Source organism: Camelus dromedarius, chromosome 5, assembly GCF_036321535.1.
Source record: "Camelus dromedarius isolate mCamDro1 chromosome 5, mCamDro1.pat, whole genome shotgun sequence".
Classification (NCBI taxonomy): domain Eukaryota; kingdom Metazoa; phylum Chordata; class Mammalia; order Artiodactyla; family Camelidae; genus Camelus; species Camelus dromedarius.
The window spans coordinates 91,707,900-91,723,962 of record NC_087440.1 but is presented as its reverse complement, the minus strand read 5'-3'; the positions used below and the strand labels follow the sequence as shown (position 1 = coordinate 91,723,962).

General features: G+C 53.7%; 2 non-coding genes across 2 annotated transcripts; both read left to right on the top strand.

Annotated features, from left to right (window-relative positions):
* Positions 1-8,198: 8,198 nt before the first annotated feature.
* TRNAA-UGC (transfer RNA alanine (anticodon UGC)) lies at positions 8,199-8,276 on the top strand. Its single transcript is given in 2 exon segments — positions 8,199-8,235; positions 8,241-8,276. It is a non-coding gene; the product is annotated as a tRNA-Ala (tRNA).
* A 1,122-nt stretch (positions 8,277-9,398) lies between these two features.
* Positions 9,399-9,470, top strand: TRNAA-GGC (transfer RNA alanine (anticodon GGC)). The gene has a single exon. It is a non-coding gene; the product is annotated as a tRNA-Ala (tRNA).
* Positions 9,471-16,063: the final 6,593 nt, after the last annotated feature.

Sequence of the window (16,063 nt, the reverse complement as noted above, 5' to 3'; positions counted from 1 at the left end):
CATGGCTCCAGGGCAGCATTCCCGATGGCCTGCCCCTGGGGTCCCCAGCTCCTGAGACCCAGATCAGCAGGCTCAGGTTAATCTGGGCCCAGAGAAAATAGGACACCCTGGGACCACACAGCAGGCAGGTCCCCAAGGGTGCCTAACTGGCTGTGTTCCCAGAGGCCCTCCCACAGAAACAACTTCTGCCTGAGGTTTGAGGTACAAATTCATTGGAGAGCTTCTTTCTAGGAATAAGAGCAGGTTTCCAAATTGCCTGATAAGCTCCCCTTGACCAAAAAGTGAAGTTCCTATGGCCCATTCTCATTCCCTTTATGCTTCGCCTGCCAGGAAACTCACAGCTACATTTGATGACCAATTACTGATCATTAATGCCCTGGAATAGGGAAAGTGCATGTCTCCCTACATTCTTGAATGTTCAATATTCTCTTTCTCTATTGTTATGAGTTAATTGTTCTGACTTCCTGTAGGCTACTGCTAGTTCTTTTTAGAAGACTGAGTGGTATGAATCACAGATTAAGCGTAAGGAAAAGCATATGCATTTGACTCCATGAACAAATTCTGGAACCATAGGGCTGAGCAGGGAGGAGGGGCTGCTGGAGGCCCCTGCCTCTGCCACCGTCCTGCAGCCTCAGCCCTGACTGCACCCAATGAAAGGTCTCTGTTTCAGACAGATCCATCCACCTGCTGCTGCCAACAGGTCAAGGCATCTTTGCCCAGGCTGTGCCCTTCCTGCCCGTTCTAACCCATCTTGATCTCAGCTTCAGGCTTGGCTAGGGGGCACTGTTCACCACAGAGCCCTCCCTGGCCACAGCCAGGTAATCCAGGCTGTCCCCTCCATTACAGTGTGAGGTGGGGTGGGCAGGACCACATCAGGAACATTTCTTGAGTCTCCACAAAATTGATGCCAAGACGAGATCTTCATCTTTGCAGCAGGGACCAGAGCATGTAGGGATGTTAGCCCAGGTATGTGCAGGGAGACTGGCCTTAGTCGTGGGGCAGTTTTGCGGGGTGGGGGGATCCCAAGGCTGCCCTGATGGGGAAGGGAACCCCCCATCCAAGAGAGATTGGACTGAGGATCTCTGAACTTCAGGAAGGACTTGGCTGTAGGACACAGAGGGACCTTCCCATCCCTCCATCTGTGTGGCCTCCCTGCCTCCCCACACCCACCCCTTGCGCTGGGTAATGCTACAATTTGTTGATTGGCTGGCTGATTCCTGGCAGGGCTGCCGCCAAACCACCCCCATCTCTCCAAGTCTCCTGTTCTCAGCCGGGTAGGGGTGCTGCAGTCCATGGGGGCCCCCGAGGAATCACAGGCAGCGCCTCAGACACTCCAAGAAGGGTTTAAGGGGCCAGGGTGTGAAGGAAAAAGAGGACGGCAAGCTCAGGGCTCAGATTCGAGGAGGCCACAGGGCTGCAGGGGGCGGGCGTTTGCAGGACAGGAGGTCACTCACCACTCTGATGCGGTTTATCCACACCATGCTGCAGTTGGCCAGGTCCGGCTTCCTAGTGAGAAAACACAGGCAGGGCTCGCCTTAGGTCACTGGGAGGGAGGGTGTCACACCTCCAGAGGGTCCTGGTGCCCTCACTGCGCCCGTCTGTCCCCTGAGGCTGGGCTAGACCAGCAGGACTGGCTGAGCCTCTTTGAAGACCCGCCAGAGTGACCTGTCACCCCTCCCTACTTCATTAGAAACGGCCTCTCCATCCATCCCCGTCCCCACTGGTCAGAGTCAGCACACACACTGAGAGGAACTGAGACTGCCTCAGAGGGCCAGGTGAGGAATGAAGCTCAGGCCCCACAGGTGCTGAGGAGCTTGCTGACCCCGCCCCTGGCCTCCTGTGCTTGGTCCTGGGTCTGTGGGCTCTGGTGGTGGGGCAGAGGCCAGGCCCAACCTTCACTGTGGCCTGGCCCCTGGCTTGGAGTCTAACCCAGGAGGCTGGGCACAGAAGGAGACCACCAGCTACCTGCAGACACTACTCAGATGCCCAGGACAGCACACCCAGCCTGGAGGGGCCCAGGGCTCTATCACACCTCAGGCCAGCCGATGGTGACTGGAACAAGGCCTCAGAGAGCCTAGGGCTGTGAGAGGCTGGAGTCTAAAGCTCTCTCACCCCTTCTACAGATGGGGAAACTGAGGCCCAGCTTGGGGTAAAGTGGATGACCAGTGTCTCTCGGCCTGTGACTGCAGACTAACAGGGCTCTCAGGAAGGAGGCCTTGCCTACCCACCAGGAGGGCACAAGGGTCCAGGAACTGGAGTGACGGGCCTCTGCCACCAGAACAATAGTGCCTGGTCCTGCTGGGACCCTTGGGTTGCAGCAGGTGCTGAGGCAGGGCCAGGCTAAGAGAGGGGGATCACCCCTGTCACTCCCTGGCTCCCCACAGCCTGGCCCCAAGCTGGAAGGGTCTGCCCTGGGCCTCCCGTGTGCCCCGTGGACCTCCCCTCCCTGCTCCCAGGCCTTGGTCTCCTCCTCTTCTGATGGAGGAGGCTGGGCCTCCTCAGAACTTAGCACTCCCTCTCCAGGTTCCCCCTTAGAGGACCTTCCAGATTTATTTACTTTTGCCTAGGGGGGAGGTGAAAGGAAAGAAAACAGCCAAACCCAGCGAGAAGCTAGAGGAGCTCCTGGATTCGGGCCCCGCGGTCCAGATAAGGAAACTGAGGCCCAGAGAGAGCGAGACTGGCCTAAGGCCACCCCGAGGCCGGAGCTCGGGCGGCAGCTGGGCCGCGGGGCCCCCGCGGGGCCGGCGCCTCCTCTGCCGCCCCTGTCGCCCGGCGGCGCCGGTTCTTTGTCTCCCGCGGTCACCATGACTACGGTTCCCGGCCGCGCCTCCTCCTCGGGCCGCCGGCGGGATTTCTCCACCGCCCGGGCGAGGACCCGGGCCCGGCGTGCGGAGAAGCTGCCGAAGGCCTTGGCGCCGCCTTCGCAGCGCAGGACGCCCCCGCTCACCCGCCCGGGGCGCACAGCGCGGGCCAGGCCCCGTCCCAGAGGACATCCGCGCCCCCGCTGCCACCTCCAGGCCGGGCCTCGGTCTCCTGACCCGGCAAATGGGCGCGCCGTTAGGGAGAAGCCCTGCGAGCCTGCCCGAAGGCGGGGACCCTGAATTTTCCCGTCTGGGGAGTGAGGGCCGGACCCGAAAGCCCCGCAGGCCTCGCCCCGCCAAGCCCAGGCGTGCCACTGGTGCACGTGGGCGCCGAGTTTCAAAACTGGGGATATTGGCGAGCATCCCCACCCCCAGGCCGGCGTCAGGCAGGCCTCGGGCAGGCCCCTCGCTTGTCTGCGCCCATTCCCGCCAGTGTCACATGGGTGAGATTCCAGGGGGGGTTGCGGGAAGGCCCGGGAGCCTTGGGACGCAGCAGCTGCCCACTATTACTCTGAATAAAACGTGGTGACTTGGATGAGTTGATTCCTTCCTCTAATGGCCTAGGAGCCCGTGTCTGGGCAGGCCCAGGCTGGGCCTGGGCGGCGGCAAGAGGACCTGACGGAAGTGGCCCCACCCTCACTGAGCAGCCAACACCCACTACCAGTTTGGTATTAAGAAGAGCTGAGCTGGGATCTGAAGATGCAGGAAACTTCTGGGAAGAGCATTTCACCCGAGGAAACAATATAGACAAAGCCCCAGACGCCGGAACAAAGCCGAAAGAAAGCCCTGTTACAGGAGGACCCCAGGGAGAGATGGGCTGGGCTGCGGCATGGGGGAAGGCCAGCCCCTTGAAATCCAACGTGTGCCATCCGGTGGGGGTCCCTGCCCTGGAGAGATGATGTTTAGTTTAATACTCAGCTGTTGCCTATTTGAAATTCTTAATTTTTGAACAGGGGCCCTGCAGTTTCATTGTACACTGGGCCCCACAAATTATGTAACTGGTCTGCCATGGGGGCACTGCAGAGCCAAGGGAGCATTTCTTGTTTAATTATTTGTAAAATGTGTGATTAAAATATACATAAAATTTACCATCTTAAAGTGTGCGGTTCAGCGGCCTTAAGTAACACATAGTATTGTGTAATCATCACCACCATCCATCCACTGAAGCCTTCTCATCTTGCAAAACTAAAACTGTGTTCATAAACCACTCCCCGTTGCCCCCTTCCCCAGCCCCTGGCAACCACAACCACCATTCTACTTTCTGTCTCTACGATTTTGACTACTTTAGGTCTCTCACATAAGAGGGATCATACAGGATTTGCCCTTTGGGACTGGCTTCCTTCACTCAGCATATTTTCTCAAGGTTCAGATATGCAGTATCATCTGTCAGAATTTCCTTCCTTTTTAAGGCTGAATATATTCCATTGGCTGGATATACCACGTGTTATTTATCCATTAATTCTTCCATGGACATGGGCTTTTCCCACCTTTTGGCTACTGTGAATAATGCTGCTATGAACATGGGGACATATCTGTTCATGTCCCTGCTTTCAGTTCATTGGGGCTTATGTCTAGAAGTGGAATTGCTGGATTACATGGTGTTTCTAACCAAGAGAGGGTTGTCGGCAGAGTGCTGTGGTCAGATGGGGCCATCAGGACACCCACTGGCTGCGTAGCAAGTTGATGGGAGGAGGCTGATAGCCTGGTGATTGGAGCATGGACTGGGGCAGGGAGTCTAGGTGTGAATTCAACCCTGCCCTGTGTTTGCTGTCGACTGGGGAGTCATAACTCCATATTCTGTGTCCTCACGTGTAAATAGGGATGACTGTACTAGAACTTACGATTTTAGGGAATTAAATGAGTTCTGTGTGCCAAACCTTAGGGCAGTGCATAGCACAGGCACAATCAATGCTATTGTTATTCCTGGAGAGGGGCCTTTGGGAGAGAGAAGCTGGAGCCTTGTGGAGCTGGAAGAACAAAGAAATAAGAGCCACTGGGCAGACCTACACCTGGCATGAGGGTCGAGGCACCCCTAGGCTCCCCGGTGCAGTGTGGGCTCAGGGAGCTCTCTCTCTGGCCCATGTGGGTACCCAGTGTTCAAAACTGGGGATACCTGTGAGCACTCCCAGGCCCAGGCCAGAGTCAGGCATGAAAAGCTGATGGGGTCATGACTGATGCAAAAGTAGGTGGCAGATCGGTGGGTACAACACGGTCCCATCTTGTAGAACCAGAAAGCAAAGCTGTGGGTGCAGAGTAACAGACCTGGGGTGTGAGTGGGTGCCACACAGATAGCGGTGACTACTCACAGCTGGGCTGGTGAGTTTTATTTGCTATATTCTGCTTTCTACATATGGAGGACCTCACAGCCATTCACAATGTCCACTCCACCCAGGGTGGGATAGGGACAGGAGGAGGTAGCTGCAGAGGTGAGGGTGGGTCCCCAGCTCCAGGGTGGGTCAATCTTCATAGAACTAATCAGGAACCAAGCCTTAGCCAGTCAATGTGAGGCATTTCTGAGCACAGCAATTGGATCAGGAGAGGCATGTGACTGCCCAGAACTCATCTAGTTCAGCTGGACTTCTGCCAGGCTTGCTGAGGGGGCACTTTCTCAGTGCTCTGGGGACAAAGCCAGTGGGCTCTTGGTGGCCTTGAGTCCCTCACAGTCTCTCCAGCCCAGCCCCAGCCTCACGTGACACTACCTTCCCTTACTCCCAGCATTCATTCTTCTCTCATTCATCATTTTTTTTAAGTGAATGTCTTATTCCTCATTTAGTGAAAATCTACTATGGGTCAGGTACCGGGGGTTGCATCACAGAACAAAATAGACAAAGACCCCACCTCCGGAGCAGTCAGGCCACAAGGGCCACCAGTTCCAAGGACTTGGTGACCCTCTCACCTTGGGTTCTTCACTCCTGCAATTCCCTTGCCTGCATCCATCTCTCCAGCTTAAGTTCTCTTATGCTCCCCTTCGGAACTCCTTTCCCAAAGCAATCTCTCCAGCTCGCCAGCTTGGTCGGGCCTGCTTGTACATTTCTGTATTTCCCTGCCCCTCTTCTCCACAGATGTCAGCGCAGCCCCAGTGGTGGGCCATCGATTTATTAGTGGGCTATGCAGTCAATGTATGAACAACCAGTATTTTCTTTCTTTTATGCAAAATAGTCATATGGTTCAATGTGCCCACTTTAAGTCTCGGTCTTGTAAGTTTTAGCCAATGCATGCATCAGTCATGATATAGACAATTTCCGCCGCCGCCCGATGTTCCTTTGTGCCCCTTCCCCGTCAATCCTCAGACTTCAGCAGCCACAAATCCACTTTCTGTCACCGAGATTCACTTGACCTGTTTAGACGTCACAGAAGTGGAATTAGATGGTAAGCACTTATTGTACAAGGATCCTTTTACTCACTCTTATGTCTGTGAAAGGCATCCAGGGTGCTGTGTGTATCAGCGATTTGTTCATTTTCATTGCGAAGCTGCATTCCTTTTTACAGATATACCACATTTGCTTATCCATTCACTGGCTGATGGAAAATTGGGCTGTTTCCAGTTTGGGACAATTATGAATAAAATATTTTTTAAAATTAAATAAGAGATACTTGACAGAGTACTTAGTAAGGGTAAGCTCTGTCCCACAAGCTTTTCTTTCCTTTCTGTAATTGAATATGTGTGTGCAGGGTGTTGGGTGGAATAAAGTCCTTCCTGCAGCTGCAGTGGAGCAGCCAGCTCAGGACTCCATGCTCCAGGAGGCCTGTCCCCGAAGTGGGGCAAGTGGGGGTCCGTGTTAGAACTCAGCAGACCTCACTCTGGGCAAGAGTAAGAGTGGGGAGTGTGGTCCGTGCCTGGAAAGAGAACTCCACCTGACCTGGAGCTCTGGGGCCAGGCAGTAGGACCCCAGCAGTCCCCAGACTACTGTTTGTACTCTCACGGCCCTCAGACCCCTACACTCTGGCTACTCCCCACCCTCTTTCTAGAGCCAGGGAAAGCCCAGGGGCCGGGCCACACTCTACCACTGTTTAACAACACTTCCTCTAGGGACCTGTCCCCTTGGTCAGAACTTCCTCCCCTTCCAAGTCCCAAGCCATGACTATGGGAGGTGGGGCCAGGGCCAGGGGCAGCTCTAGGAAGGAGCCCAGAAACCCCCCAGGGCCTTGGACTTGGTGACACTCCGTGTCTCTAGAAATACATCTGTGCCAAAATCAGGCTCCCCAGCAGAACAGCAGGTGGGATTTGGCCAAACTGGCCCCAAGAAGAGCAGAGGGAAACTTGGCTTGGCCCATTCCTGGGCTGCAGGGACCCTTGGTCAGGTGGTCTGGGGATGAAGCAGGGTTATCTGTTTATGACCACGTCTCTCCAAGGTGGGCCATGCCCATTATCTGATTGAGGAAAATGAGACTTGGAGGCCAGGCGAGCCAGCCCTGCCACAAGAGGGGCTGGAGCCACAGGGACAGGCACTTTAGACCAAAACTCTGACAACACACCCCTTTTGACACGCACAACCCATATAAAAGACATTGTTAAGGTCCTCCATATGTAGAAAGCGGAGTGAAGCAAGTAAAAGAAACTCGTGAGGATTTTCTTTCCTTCATGGCCTAGCCTTGTTACTCCTCCTCTGGAAACGTCCCCCAACTCCTTCCCACTGTCTTCTGCCTCCCCTCCTATGACAGATGTGCTCTTGTCATTCTCATCTTGCAGATGAGGAAACTGAGGCCCAGAGAGGTTAAGCAAGTTGTCAAGGCCACATTAAAGTACATGCAGGAGGAAGTGGTGAAGCCATATGAAGCCACTATGCTCTGGGGAGGGAGTGTCTCAGCCAGTCCCCAGCCCCACACAGCCAGTGGGCCACCCAGCTGTGGCTCTGTGCCCTGAGTGGTTGCCAGACACCCCCAGATTCCATCTCTCTCCCATTCCTCCCTTCACCACTGTTCCTTTCCTCCCACCTCCTTCACACCAGACCCTCCTCAGATGTTCAGGCCACACTGCTGTGAGGCCCTGGGACTCCGGCCCATGACAGGTGCTCCCAGCCAAGCTCAGACTCCCAGGCAATGGGCCAAAAGAAAGCCTGGCAGGGGTGCAGGGGTGTCCCATCGGCAGCTGAGTTAATAAGAGCAAGATCCTACACCTGACCTGAACACCTAGCACTTGGGGACTTGGTGCCCAAGTCAGGGGGCTGCTGGCACAGGGACCCGGGAAAGGAAGAAGACAGCTCTCTCTGGGGGTCTTGTGGGAAGTGCACCTGTCTACTGGCAGCTAAATGAATAAAGTGGGGGTAAAGACCATGGTTGTGGAAGGAGAGACCCCTGTGCATGAGGGAGAGAGATTGACATCAACAGGAAATGTTTGGAGGTGATAGCTCAGTGGTAGAGTGTATGCTTTGCATGCATAGCATAGGGTCCTGGGTTCAATCCCCAGCACCTCCTCTAAAAATAAATTAAACCAAATTACCCCTCCCCCCAACAAAAAACCAAACAGGAACCGGAAGGACGCTTGGGAACCCAGATAGCCTGACAGTGGTCATCACTGCTGGGCAGTTCTTTTCCAAGACATCTTGTGCTTCCCAGTGTTTTTACTAGAAGCATTTACGACTTAGATAAAAACAAATTATACAAAATCTACTGAATTGAAAACAAAACAAAACCTCACCAGAGCCTCCAGGGTTTTCCCGAGAAATGTCTAGGGAGAAGGGGACTATCGGGTGGGGGCATCTCACGCTGCGCCTAATGCTTAAGCCCCTCCCCACCCGCCCCCAGGAGAGGGGTCCTGATTCTGGCCTCACCACTACCTTCCCAAACCTTCCCAGCCACGCGGTTTCCCAGTCCCCAGGCAGTTACCGTATTTTCCCTGTGGAACCTCCGGTTACCGTATTCTCTCTTGTATGCGTCAGTAAAGGGCTCTCAGGGGCTTCCATTCCCTGGATCCATGGAGCCCCTTCCTCCAGGGTAAGAAGATTGTTCAGGATGCCTGGGGACTTCCCTGTTCACTCTTGAGGATGTTTCTCCTCCCCCCTATCTCTTTCTCTATTAATTAATGTGTATTTTTATCGAAGTAATGCCATAGTTTAAAGTATATGCACATGACAAGCACAGAATTTTAAGATAAATAAGCCTGTAAGGAAAAGCAGCAGCCCCTCCCGAACTGCCCCACCCCCAGTCCTCCCCAGAAACAACCACAGGCAACTCTTTTGGCTTCTTCGTCTGGATTTTATCTCCGTGTTTATAAATAACAAACTCGTGCTGCTGTTACTTGATTTACCAATTTGAGCCGTTATCTATCGACTTCCTCTGACAGAAGACAAGGTTTCTGCTTTCTCACAGCCCTCCCTGAAACGCACCCACACAACACGCTCTCCCTGGGTCGCTTCTTATTACCAACACGTAACAATTTTTCCTTAAACCAATATTCAGCTGTTTCATCATAATGATTATAGAAACATTGTTTGCTACTGAGTCAAGCACTGTGGTTGTGTCCTTTCTGATTTAACTTCTAGCTGTTCATGAAGTTAATAATTAGCTTTGTTTAGGCTTCAAAAATGGCTCCTAGCGGGGAGGGTAGCTCAGTGGTAGAGCACATGCTTGGCAAGCACGAGGTCCTGGGTTCAATCCCCAGTGCCTCCATGAAAAAATAAATTAATGGAGGGAGGGTAAGCTTAGTGGTAGAGCGCATGCTTAGCATGCAGGAGGTCATGGGTTTGATCCCCACTGCCTCCAGTTAAATTTTAAAATAAATAAACAAATAAACCTAATTACTTTGCTGCCCCCCCAAAAACAACAACAACAAAAATAAACAAAAACAGCTCCCAAAGATCCCCACCACCTGGTGCTCACACCCTTTTGTAGATGTCCTGTCCTTGAGTGCAGGCACGACCTGTGACTCACTCTAACCAATGGAACGTGGTAAAGGAAATGGGCTGTATGTGATTATGTGATGTAAGATTGCAGTGCCCATCATGCGAGCATCTCTTATGCTCTTATTGGCTTGGAAGAAGTAGGCTGCCATGTTGTGTAGCCGCGGCCAGGAACTGTATGTGGCCTCTAAGCGCTGAGGTCAGCTTCTGGTCAATAGTAGCAAGAAACTGAAGCCCTCAGTCCTATGCAGCAAGGAACTGAATTCCAGCAACAACTTCAGTGAGCTTGGAAGTAGATCCTTCCCCAGGTGAGCCTCAGATGGGCCTGCAGTCCCAGCAAGCACCTTGAGTGTAGCCTTGTGAAGCCCTGAGCAGAGGACCCAGTTAAGTCATGCCCAGACTTCCATTGTAACAGTAAGATACATTTGTGGCAATTTGTTATGCAGCAACTGATAACTGATAGCTTCCTTTGTATCCATCCCCAAGTATTCCCAATGCTCCAACAATCTCTTGATACTATTTACTATCACAGATTCTGTCCTCACCCGTGCCCCACAGCTTGCCTCCCAGAAGATCCCTCCTCAATAAGCCTTGCTAGCTGTTCTCTGAGCTTGCAGCACAGCTACTGTTGACCTGGGATTCTCCTTTGCCTCTCCCTTGGGTTGGGTCCCTGTTTCCCAGATCCCATGTCTTCCTCTTTCTTGTTCCCTTGTTTTTCTGGAGAACATCCTCCAGCAGCTTTCTGAGAAAAGGTGCATAAAAGGTTGATTAGTAAAATCCTTGCACATCTGAAAAGGTCTTCATCTAACCTCATGCTTGGTGATAGCTCAGCTAGGTATAGAATTTCAAGTTTAAAAACATTTCGAAGACATTTCTCCATTGCCGTCTTAGCTCCTAGTGCTGCCATTGAGAAACCCATAGCCTCTCCAACCCTCAGTCCTTTCCACGAGACTTGTTTTTCCTCTCTGGGACTGTTTAGGATCTTTGTGAGACTGTCGTGCAGGGCCGGGGCAGTGGGCCTCAGCACTCTGGGGACCTGTATACTGCAGGGCTCTCCTTCTGGAATTCCTGTTCTTGGAATTAGCACTCCTGGGCTCATCCTCTAACTTTGTTGTTTTATCTTTGCCTTTTTTCTATTTCTTTGTCATTTAGGGTCTGCTTTTTAGGGGGTTTCCTTAACATTTTCTCCCACCCTTTATTTTGACTATTGTCTTTTAAACTTCTACAAGTTCTTTGCTCCATTAAAACAGGTAACATCATTCTAGTTTCATGTCTTCTCTGAGGAGTTAGGATTTATTTTGACACTTTCTTCTGCTCCCTGAATCCTCTCTTTTCATCCTACTTCCTTTTCTCTCTTTGTTTTGGTCTCTGTCCTTCTTATTGGAGGTTTTTCTCTAGTGCCCAGCAATCCTGGGCTGCCACTCACACCAGGGTGGAGCTTGGACAAGCCAATTGGAATCTCTCTGTGTGGAAGGAGTCCCTGCTGGGTTTTCATGTATCCAGACAGCTTTCTTGGGTGTACCAGTCAGCTTTGCTAAGTTATGCTGCAGTAACAAACATCCCCCCCAATCTCAGGGACACACTACAGCAAAGGTTTATTTCTTCTTCATGTTATGTTGTGTCTGTAGGTTGCTGCAGCTCTGCTCTGTGTGTCCTTTTCATTCTGGGACCTAGGCTGAAGGAGCTGCTTCCATCCAGGACACACTTTTCTGTGGCAGAGGGAAAAGAGCAATAGTGAGACCACAGGAAAGTGCAACGTGTCACTTCCACTCTTTTCATCACCATAACGGGTCACATGGCCTTTACAACAAGAGGCAGTGAGTGATCAGGAATCTCCCAGTGGTGGCACAGATGACCCCTCCAATCTTCTGCCTAGGGACACATGCTTGGTTACTGGCATCCCAGGAGCAAGACAGGGAAGGATGGGAAAGCTGTGGTATACTCAAGAACCTTTTTCAGCCCCATACTCATTCCTGCCTCTGCCATGCCTGATGCCCTGATTTAGGAATCTCTCTCCAGAGATTATGCATCTTATTTCCTGCTGGGATAGGGTGGAACCTGGGAAGTGGACCTATACAACTGAGCAGCTGTGGGAGAACTTGGGAGTGTATCAGTTTCCTATGCTGTGCAACAAATGACCACAGACTTAAAACAACACACACATAGTCTTTTTTTTTTAATTAAAAAAAAAAATTGGGGGAGGAGGCAATTAGGTTTTTTTTTTTTTTTTTATGTATTGTTTAATGGAGGTACTGAGGATTAAACTCAGGACCTTGTGCATGCTAAGCACACACTCTAACACTGAGCTGGACCCTCCCTCCCAACACACATGTATTCTTTCACAGTTCCCAGGGGTTGGAGGCCTAGCTGAGCTGGTCCTCTGCTCAGGGTCTCACATGGCTGCAATCAAGGTGCCACCCACTGTGTGTTCATCTGGAGGGTCAGCTGGGGGAAAAAAATCTGCTTCCAAGCTCATTTGGTTGGTTGCTGGCAGGATTTCTGTCCTTGTGGCTGTGTGACTGAGTACTCTGCCTTCTTGCTGGCTGGCAGCTGGCAGCCACATGCAGTCCCTTGCCTCTCAGGCTTCCTCTACAGGCTGCTTATCTCATCCTGCCCACAAGGAGAGTCTCTCCCTGCAGTATTCTGAGATGGAGGTGTGACATCCCATCACCCATGCCATAGTCTATTGGTTAGAAGCAAGTCATAGGTCCTGCTTGCACTCAAGGGGAAGGGATTACACAGGGCTGTGAAATCAGAGGCCAGGGGATCATAAGGGTCACATCAGGGTCTGTCCACCACAATGGTTGTCATCAGACCCGTCCTTACCTTCTGCAGTGTGTAGACCTGGCCTCACCAGTTTCTGCTGGTTTATGGGTGCTTTTCTTGGGCACTCCAGGAAGGCAAGCAGGTGGCTGCTTCCCCTTCTCTGCTGAGTCCTGCCAGTTTCTATCTTCCTAAAATGTGTTGGACCTCTCATTGGCAGTTGTCTCATTTCTTGTGTTTATATCTTTTTAAATTCTTTGCCATCATTTTCATAAACCTTCCAGAGGAAGTGCAGATAAGCACAAGGTTTATTCTCCATGTTTAACCTCCCCCCTCTATCCACCAGCTAACCTTCCCCCATCTGACAGCCTTGGCTTTCATGTGGTCTCCCCTGCCTCCTCTGCCCATCCTCCACCACCCACCTCCTGCAAGCACCAGCCCACCCAATGCAGAGGCCTCTCGCTGCTCCTTGCCTGCACCTTCGCAGCCTCAGAGACACTGACACATGTGCAGACACACTCCAATTCCTCACACTCAAATGCTGATTCAGGGGTTTCCCAGGTACACTGTGTTCCCTCCTGCCTCTGTGCCTTTGCACATGCTGTTCCCTCTCTGGTACTCCTCTACCCCTACTATCCCTCTCAGCACATTTTCTTGTGATTTCTATTCATCTGCAGCTGGGGGCCCTCTCCTGGGAAGCCTTCTCTAAGTGGTCCAGCCCATCCACAGTCAGGATCTTACTGCATCTACAAACATCTGCAAAACGGGCATCCCACCTGTCTCCCTCCTCCTGCCACAAAGCTGACCAGGGCAAGGAGGCCTCGTGGCAGTACTGCATAATTAAGCAAGGAATTCTTTTCTTCCCAAGGTGGCAGAGCCCTGGGAAGCCACCAAGGCCAGAGGGACCTAAGAAAACCCTAACTGGCTGCACTACACGCCTGCTTACAATCCATGCCTGGCTCCTCTGTGCTGCTGGGCTAGAATCCAGACAGCCCACAATGCTCTGCGGGGCCCTCTCTGCTCCCCCCCCCCCTTGCTGTTCTTTCAAGGGAGACTGGGAGCCCTCACCAGTCTCAGGGCCAACAGCTTGGGGCACTTTCTATCCCTCCACCTCCAGCCCCTTCACTAGTCATTTCCAAACTCATCCTGCACGTCTCTTGGTGTCTCCTCCTCAGGGAATGTCCGGGCCCGGGACCCTGTGACATCCCCCTCCCCAAGGCACAGATCACCTGGTCACATTCCCAGGCCATAAGCCCCGTGGGGCAGGGCTGAGTCTTGGTCACTCAGGATGCACCCTGAGGCTATCTCAGAGAGCAGGTGTTGAATGCAGGAATATGGAACATGGGACAGCAATAACCACTTTGCAGCTTCGAGCAAACAGATCACCAAGTCTAGAGGGCACTCAGAGTCATGAGGGGACTTGAAGATTCTAAGCAGCCTGAGGCCAAAAAGCCAAGCAGACAAATTCAACGGGGACCCAGCCTCAAACTCAACCCAGGGCTCTGTGACACCAGGACTACCTCTCTGCCCACCCCCACCCCCACATCGCCCTTAAATTTTCACCCCCTTAGATGAGGTCCCTGTTGGCAGTAGCTCTGGCAGCACCAGGTCACCAGCCCCTTCCCCACCTGTAGGGCTGAGTGCCTTTCTCCAAGCCATGGGGCAGAATGCTGATTGCCAGGCCAAGAGCTAGGAGGGTGGGGGCCACCCTGCATAACATATGCCTGCAGGTGGCTGGGCAGGGTCCCCCCTAGAAAACCAGGGTGCTCTTATCTGAAGAAGAAGGCTTTGGAAGCTGGGCAGACACCTCAGGATGAACCCAGGTTAGTGGGAACAGCGCTCAGGCACCAGGAGATTCAGTCCCAGAGCGCTGTCACAGGTCACTGAGTCTGGTGTCTGGAGTGCAGGTGGAGAAATGGAGGCTGCAGGATGGCCTTGTCCCAGGCCCCACAGTGGTCCAGCCCAGACAGCAGAGTTTAGGAGTCGGAGAAAGAAGCTGTCATGTGTGTGCCCTCCCGAACCCGGCCCAGGGCCCTGAGCAAAGGATCCACTCCCGGGTGGTGAGTCACTAAGCAGAGAGAAGGCTTCCGGGATAAAGTGGGCCTCTGGAGCTGGGACTCCAAAGTGGGAGGAGGGTGGGGGTGTCCAGGAAAGGGCACTGGAAGACTCAGGTCCCTGGCCAAGGCACTGCCTATCCCATTTGCCGCCCGTAAAATGGATCAAAGATCCCCCCCACCCCCCACAAGGCCAGCGGGCTATGGAGGAAAAGAGGGCGGGCAGCCCGGGACGCGGGGGAGTGGGGCGCCGGGGCTGGCTAGGGTTTTAAAACAATCGGATTAATCCTCCCCATCAGGGCGTGGGGACAGGGTTCAAAGTTCCCCTTAATCTCCTCGGGTGGGAGGCGGAGGGGCGCACGCGCGTTGGGGAGGGGGCAGATGTTCACCTGCGGGTCACCAGGGGCCCGGAGCCTCAAGTCCACCCACTACGCGTCTGTCCACACACGACACCCGCAAGCCCTGAGGGAGTTGAAACGGGCTGTGCGCGGGTGCCGTCCGAGCTGGGACAAGTGACGCGTCCTCATGGAGGGCATGGCATAGCCCTTGATAGGCCTGGAGGCCTGGGGGCGGGGGGCGCTGAACGAGGACCCTCAGGTCTGCGTTCAAATTTAGACTACACCCCACCCTCCTGAGATCTAGGAGGCCACTGAGCCCCTCTGTGTCTCCCTCTCCTCACCCGAAACCTGGGGTCATAATAATACCTGCCTCACGAGGTCACGCTCCCCTTCTGGCTCCTGGCAGCTGCGAGGGCATTTCTGGGGGTGGAGTCCAGGTCACAGAAATCATTGGGGGCGGGGAGCTATTTTCTGAGTTTCTTCCTCCAGTGATTGAGTTACTGTTGGTCTTGGACAATAAATCGTCCTCCAAGAGACTCGCAGTAGGGGCACAGATGGAGGCGGTGCCATCGCCCCGTTTTACAGACGCAAAAGCCGAGGAGCCAAGGGGGAGGGGAAGGCGGGGGGCGGGGCGGGGTCCTCCCGAAGCCAGACGCCGCGGGGGCCGGGACGGCCAGCGCTGGGCGATCAGAATCAGTACCCACCCGTCCAAGCCCCGGGTCAGGCTCCGCGCCTCTTCTCCGCGTGCCCCCTGCGGGTGTGGCTCGGCGGGGAAGGGAGCCCCGAGCTCTCAGATTTCATCCCGCCGCCTGTTCCCAGCAGCCCCTCACAGATGTTCTCCCGCTGGGCCTCCTGGGCCGCGTTTTAGGGGCCCTTCACTGGCTCTTGGGGAGTGGGGATGGGCGGCCCGTGGCTTCGTCAGCACCTGGGAAGGCTTAGCGAGCACCTGGCCTGGATGAGGAGCGCAGCAAGCTGGGCGGATAGGCCCAGAGACCACGAAACTCAGGGTCCCACCAGTGCGCCAGGCCCCCTACTGGCCGAGCCTTCTTCCCTCCTCCCAGGTCCCCGGCAAGGGAGGAACAGATTTGCTTCCTGTTAATGCCGGGAAAACTGAGAAGGTGGGTCGCTTTTCCAAGCTCAGCAAGCAAGCTTTGAGCTGAGCCTTGAAGGATGGGAGAGATCTGGACATTTGGAGACTAGAGGGTTGT